Source organism: Triticum urartu, unplaced genomic scaffold, assembly GCF_056163025.1.
Source record: "Triticum urartu cultivar PI428250 unplaced genomic scaffold, HENAU_Tu73 scaffold2, whole genome shotgun sequence".
Lineage (NCBI taxonomy): Eukaryota > Viridiplantae > Streptophyta > Magnoliopsida > Poales > Poaceae > Triticum > Triticum urartu.
In genome coordinates, this window is record NW_028260368.1 from 3,436,736 (window position 1) to 3,443,320 (window position 6,585).

The window sequence follows — 6,585 nt, forward strand, 5'->3', positions numbered from 1 at the left end:
TACCTATCTAATTTATTGTAGAAATTCTGGGATCTGCGATTGGACATGGAAAATAGAAATACTTTTTCTTGGGTAAAGGAACAGATAACTCGATCGATTTCTGTATCGATCATGATATACGTAATAACTCGGACATCTATTTCAAATGCATATCCCATTTTTGCGCAGCAGGGTTATGAAAACCCACGAGAAGCAACTGGACGAATTGTATGTGCCAATTGCCATTTAGCTAGCAAGCCCGTCGATATTGAAGTTCCCCAAGCTGTGCTTCCCGATACTGTATTTGAAGCAGTTCTTCGAATTCCTTATGATATGCAATTGAAACAAGTTCTTGCTAATGGAAAAAAGGGAGGGTTGAATGTAGGTGCTGTTCTTATTTTGCCCGAGGGATTCGAATTAGCGCCGCCCGATCGTATTTCCCCTGAGTTAAAAGAAAAGATAGGAAATCTTGCTTTTCAGAGTTATCGTCCCGATAAAAAAAACATTCTTGTGATAGGCCCTGTTCCCGGTAAGAAATATAGTGAAATTGTCTTTCCCATTCTTTCCCCTGATCCTGCTACGAAGAAAGATGCTCATTTCTTAAAATATCCCATATATGTAGGGGGAAACCGAGGAAGAGGACAGATCTATCCTGATGGTAGCAAGAGTAACAATACAGTCTATAATGCTACGTCAACAGGTATAGTAAGAAAAATACTACGTAAAGAAAAGGGGGGGTATGAAATATCCATAGTTGATGCATCAGATGGACGCCAAGTGATTGATATTATACCTCCCGGACCAGAACTTCTTGTTTCAGAGGGGGAATCCATCAAGCTTGATCAACCATTAACAAGCAATCCTAATGTGGGAGGTTTTGGTCAGGGGGACGCAGAAATCGTGCTTCAGGATCCATTACGTGTCCAAGGCCTTTTGTTCTTCTTCGCATCCGTTATTTTGGCACAAGTTTTTTTGGTTCTCAAAAAGAAACAGTTTGAAAAGGTTCAATTGTACGAAATGAATTTCTAGGTCCCGGGATTTCTTACCATCAAGTTGGTAAAAAGCCTCGATTTATTGGCAATTGCTAGAATTATCTATGATCTATTTTGGAAATCCTTTTTTTGTTTAGACTGCTTTTTGTTTATGAGATGTCTGGAATTCCTTATTTATATCCCATGCAAAAGAAGAGAATCCAAGGCAAAGGCGAGAACAATCAAATTAAAATTTCTTCTTTTTCGGAGGGATTGCAGGTCTTCTTAATCGTCTATTCGGCACAAGAAAAAGCCTTTTTCTTGTGCCGATTCTTCTTGTATCAAAATAAGAATCCTTTTTCTTCCTAATTCGTCAAAGATTACTATTTCTTCTTTATTCGGGTCTGTCTCTTGGACCTCTTTTTCTTTTGCTTAGGTTTAGCCGAGGTAGTGGACAAACAGAGGGGAAGAAAATATGGCGGGGGAAAAATTTCTTGTGATTGTGAGCAAATTGCTTGGCTTGTTTAATTAAGTTCAACTTCAAATTTACAGAAATTTTGCAAAAAAAAAGTAAACTCTTCCATTGAAGGTTTTTTTATTTTTAGGCTAGTTGAATAGTTTTGATTAAGGTTTTATTAGTTTATTACTCGAAACTAAATCAAGGATTTTCAGGATACTTCCTTCGTGGAATAAGATATTGGATCCTCGAGTGATCTCTTTTTCTTGTTGCTTCATAAGAGTGAATCGAATAGATTCAATTCGCGTTATAAGAGTAAAATAAAAATTCCGCGGGTCCTTTCCGCTCTAATCAGATAAAGGGGGGTAAGGACCCGCTAAGCTCCTACTTTTTCATGTTTACAATCTGGTCCCTCCGATTACTATAGAGATGAACCCAATCCAGAATATGAACCATAAAAGAAAACACCTACTAAACCAATCACAGCAATACCAGCTACAGTACCTATCAGCCAAAGAGGAATTCTTCCAGTAGTATCGGCCATTTCCCCTACTTTCCTCCACATTTTATCAATTGGTCATGCTAGAGACAAAAACAGTCATGGGTAGTTATAAGGATGGTATCCTTCCAAATGGGATAAGAGAATTCTTATTAGTCTCTTTCTTTCTCTCAATTGAAGAAGTAATTGGAAAATAAAACAGCAAGTACAAAAATGAGTAATAAACCCCAGTATAGACTGGTACGATTCAATTCAACATTTTGTTCATTCGGGTTTGATTGTGTCATAGTTCTATAGTTGGAATTTGTTTTATCGTTGGATGAACTGCATTGCTGATATTGATCCCAAGAAAAAAACAGTAGGTACAGCTAGTCCGTGAATAGCCAGCCATCGCACTGTAAAAATAGGATAGGTTCGATCTATGGTCATTGAGGGCCTCCTAAAAGGATCTACTAAATTCATCGAGTTGTTCTAAAGAATCAAAACGGTCGGTTATTAACGGAATTCCTTGTCGGCTTTCCGTGAAATACTCGTTTGGCCTAGGACTTCCAAACACGTCATAAGCTAAACCCGTACTGACAAATAACCAACCCGCAATGAATAGGGAAGGTATAGTAATGCTATGAATAACCCAGTATCGAATACTGGTAATAATATCAGCAAAAGAACGTTCTCCCGTGCTTCCAGACATGCTGAACTCCCAAAATTTTTGTACATTCAAAAAAGGAATTGATTCCGTAAAAGATGGGATCGACCAGTAAATAGAAAATTACTGATATTTCATCCTTGTGAGATTGTCAATTTTGTACCAAAGGTGTATTTTGAGTATACCGAATTAGTATAGCTATCCTTCCTATGGCACAGCAATCTGGTTTTGCCTGGTTCCGAAACATAATTACTTTTTTATTTTTTTTTTGTCTATAGGTAAGCTATATGTTATTCAAGGCATCAATAGAAAACCCCATTTTTGTAGGTTCTACTTACTTTTCATTGGCTTCGGAATAATAGAGTAATTCGGAATAGCAGCCAAAATCTTGGGAAAATCTAAGTTAATGATCAATAGGTTTGGATAAATAATTTAGGAAGGATATTCTCATACTGACACAATACAAGGACAAGTATATGTGAAATCTATCCTTTCATAATTCGTAATTCATCCTTGTATTGTTTGTTGGATTAGGTCTAACTTTCTTGACCAAACTGCGAGCGCGGAACTTTACGAGATGAAATAGGGAAAGACAGAAGATAGAATAGAACTTAAAAGGATAATTGAAGTGACTCGTCTTCGAATCTACTTTGGTTGGAGTTCGAAAAAGGAATAAAAATAAAGTAAATTCAAGGAAGAGCTTTCTTTTTTTTTTTTTTTTAACAGCCCCTTGGCAGGTCGTGGAATGCTTTTGTTCTCCTCTTATTCCATATGGAATACAATCAGTTAAAATAAGAAGGAATAGGGGAATATTCGATCGTTCACTCCAAAAAGAGGGTCCTATTGAAAAAGAAATTATCCAAAATAGAAAGAAGTTTTTTTTTTCAAATTCAATTGTTTATTTATCTCTTATTCAAAAATTTCCCTGAAAATTGAATTTCTTTTTTTCATTCAATGGGGTTAGATGATCTAGTTCTTAATATTATTACTTTACTCAATTGACAAATTCCACAACAAATCTCTTGATTCGGAATTAGGGACTCATGTATCATCTGATGAATCCACTTTCTTTTACACTTCTGTATCTTACTCTATCTTGTTTTTTAGTATTATCTAAAATAACTGATGAATTATGAATTTTCCATAACTTAGGTAAATGCTTTACCAACATATGTAGTGTAGTAAAAAAAAATAAATGGAATTTAACTCTTTCATGCTTACTTTAACTAGTTATTTTGGTTTTCTACTGGCTGCTTTAACTATAACCCCAGCTCTATTTATTGGCTTGAACAAGATACGCCTTATTTGAATTGACTGAATAATTATAATTCAGAAAAGAAAAATCTTTCTTTGGGATTCCTGGCATTCTACGACTCTTTTCCAGACTAATTAGGAATTCTTTTCTTGGTCATTGAGATTCGTGGATAATTTAGAGTACTATTTAGGGATAGATCGTACCTCTTTTTTTATCCCCTCGAACAAATCGAAATGATTGAAGTTTTTCTATTTGGAATCGTCTTAGGCCTAATTCCTATTACTTTAGCGGGATTATTCGTGACTGCGTATTTGCAATACAGGCGTGGGGATCAGTTGGATCTTTGATTGAGTCATTTTTTTTTTTTGATTGACCTCCTCCAGACCAGAGAGGAGGTCAAATTGAAATTGGAGTTACAATTCAATTTTGTTAAGTTATTTTACTCTGCTTCGACATAAAATAGATGGAATCACGCTCTGTAGGATTTGAACCTACGACATCGGGTTTTGGAGACCCGCGTTCTACCGAACTGAACTAAGAGCGCTTTCATTCATTCAAAAAGAAAATCTTTTTCTATTCCTAATGTATCTCACGTACGTATAGTCTCCACAAATTCAAGTTATACCCACTTTACTTTAATTGATCTCGTCGCTACTGCCTATAAAGAAGAAAGAAGTAATAGGTAGGGATGACAGGATTTGAACCTGTGACATTTTGTACCCAAAACAAACGCGCTACCAAGCTGCGCTACATCCCTTTTCCAAATTAAATTGTTGTACAATGCCATTGTACACAATTCCTGTCTTCTTTTCCACATCATAATTTTCTTCTTCTTTCTTTCTCTATCTATATATAGAACCCTCGTGTCATTTCTTCTTTTTGGTCTCATATAATTAAGGAATTATATACATATAAAATCCAATATAATTTCGCCTATAAAAGAAGGATTACTTTTCCTTGGTAATATATAGGAAGAAGGGGTCATCTTTTTCTTTTTTAGGGATAGGAAAATTTCGTCGATATGGTTCATTTTATATATAGCATAACAATCTTGGGCAAGAGTTTATGATCATATATGTATTCCAACAAGGAAGGAGGATTTTCAATGCGGGATATAAAAACATATCTCTCTGTAGCACCCGTGCTAAGTACTCTATGGTTTGGTGCTTTAGCAGGTTTATTGATAGAAATTAATCGTTTATTCCCAGATGCTTTGTCATTCCCTTTTTTTTAATTCTAGTTATTGCTATGGGAGGGATAGATTTCTTCGTGATATGACAAAATTTGATCCTTTTCAATCTTTTTTTAGTATCGGAAGGAAAAAGAAAGAAAAGATGGATTGGGTTGAACCTCAGAGTCATTAAAAATTTGGTAAACCCCATTTTTGAAAATAGAAATTCAATTTAAAGGGGTACCCAAGCTAAATAAGGCCTCAGAAATCAGAGCATAGAAAAGGCGGGGCTGGCTAATTAAATGAAAGGATTTCGAACCAAAATCTTTGCTAATTCGACAAGGATTGTATTCTTTAATTATTTCTCTATTTTTTATTACTTAATTAAAGAATAAAAAAAAATTATTCTAATGAATTTTATTCTTCTTCTTCGGATTCAAAATAGAAGAATAAAAGAATAAGTAGAAGAATTAAGTTAAGTCAATCCAAAAAGAAAAGGAGGTTCATGGCCAAGGGAAAAGATGTTAGAATCAGAGTTATTTTGGAATGCATCAGTTGTGTTCGAAAAGGTGCCAATGAGGAATCGACGGGGATTTCTAGATATAGTACTCAAAAGAATCGCCACAATACACCCGGACAATTAGAATTCAAAAAATTTTGTCGTTATTGTCGCAAGCATACGACTCATCACGAAATAAAGAAATAGGAACATCGTGTGTTTGATCTTTCCAAACAACAGAAAGAGTAAGAACTTCATATTTAATATATAAAGAAAACATAGTATAGAATACAAAATACAAATCAACTCATCTGATTTCCGGTAGATATTATTTCATATGTATAGAGGGTATTCATATACTATAATATGAATCAAATAAGATATGGATCAAAGAAAAACTACTTCTTCTGGATCCTAAATTAATAAAATAAAGAAGTGAATTTTCAAATTTTCAAATTTTAAATAAGGAATAAATCATGTATACATCTAAACAACCTTTTCTTAAATCTAAGCAACCCTTTAGTAAATCCAAGCAAACTTTTAATAAATCCAAGCAACCCTTTCGTAAATCCAAGCAAACTTTTCGTAAATTCAAGCAACCTTTTCGTAAATCTAAACAACCTTTTCGTAGGCGTCCCCGGATTGGCCCGGGAGATCGAATTGATTATAGAAACATGAGTTTAATTAATAGATTTATTAGTGAACAAGGAAAAATATTATCGAGACGAATAAATAGATTAACCTTGAAACAACAACGATTAATTACTCTTGCTATAAAACAGGCTCGTATTTTATCTTTCTTACCGTTTCGTAACTATGAGAACGAAAAGCAATTTCAAGCCCAGTCAATTTCAATAATTACAGGTTCTAGACCCAGAAAAAATAGACATATTCCTCAATTAACGCAAAAGTACAATTCCAATCGAAACTTAAGAAACAACAACCAAAATTTAAGAAACAACAACCGGAACTTAAGTTCCGATTGTTGATGTTTTATTCGAATTCGAAAGGGCCAGACCTATATATATTATAAAGAAAGTAATCCAGCTCGTTGATTCCTACCACTTAATCTTAATTTATTGTATCTTCCCGGAGTTCCCTCTCCGGG

The 6,585-nt window shown here is 34.6% G+C and overlaps 2 non-coding genes across 2 annotated transcripts; both read right to left on the reverse strand.

Moving 5' to 3' along the window:
* Positions 1–4,277: 4,277 nt before the first annotated feature.
* On the reverse strand, positions 4,278–4,351 carry TRNAW-CCA (transfer RNA tryptophan (anticodon CCA)). Its single transcript has one exon. It is a non-coding gene; the product is annotated as a tRNA-Trp (tRNA).
* A 139-nt stretch (positions 4,352–4,490) lies between these two features.
* On the reverse strand, positions 4,491–4,564 carry TRNAP-UGG (transfer RNA proline (anticodon UGG)). Its single transcript has one exon. It is a non-coding gene; the product is annotated as a tRNA-Pro (tRNA).
* Positions 4,565–6,585: the final 2,021 nt, after the last annotated feature.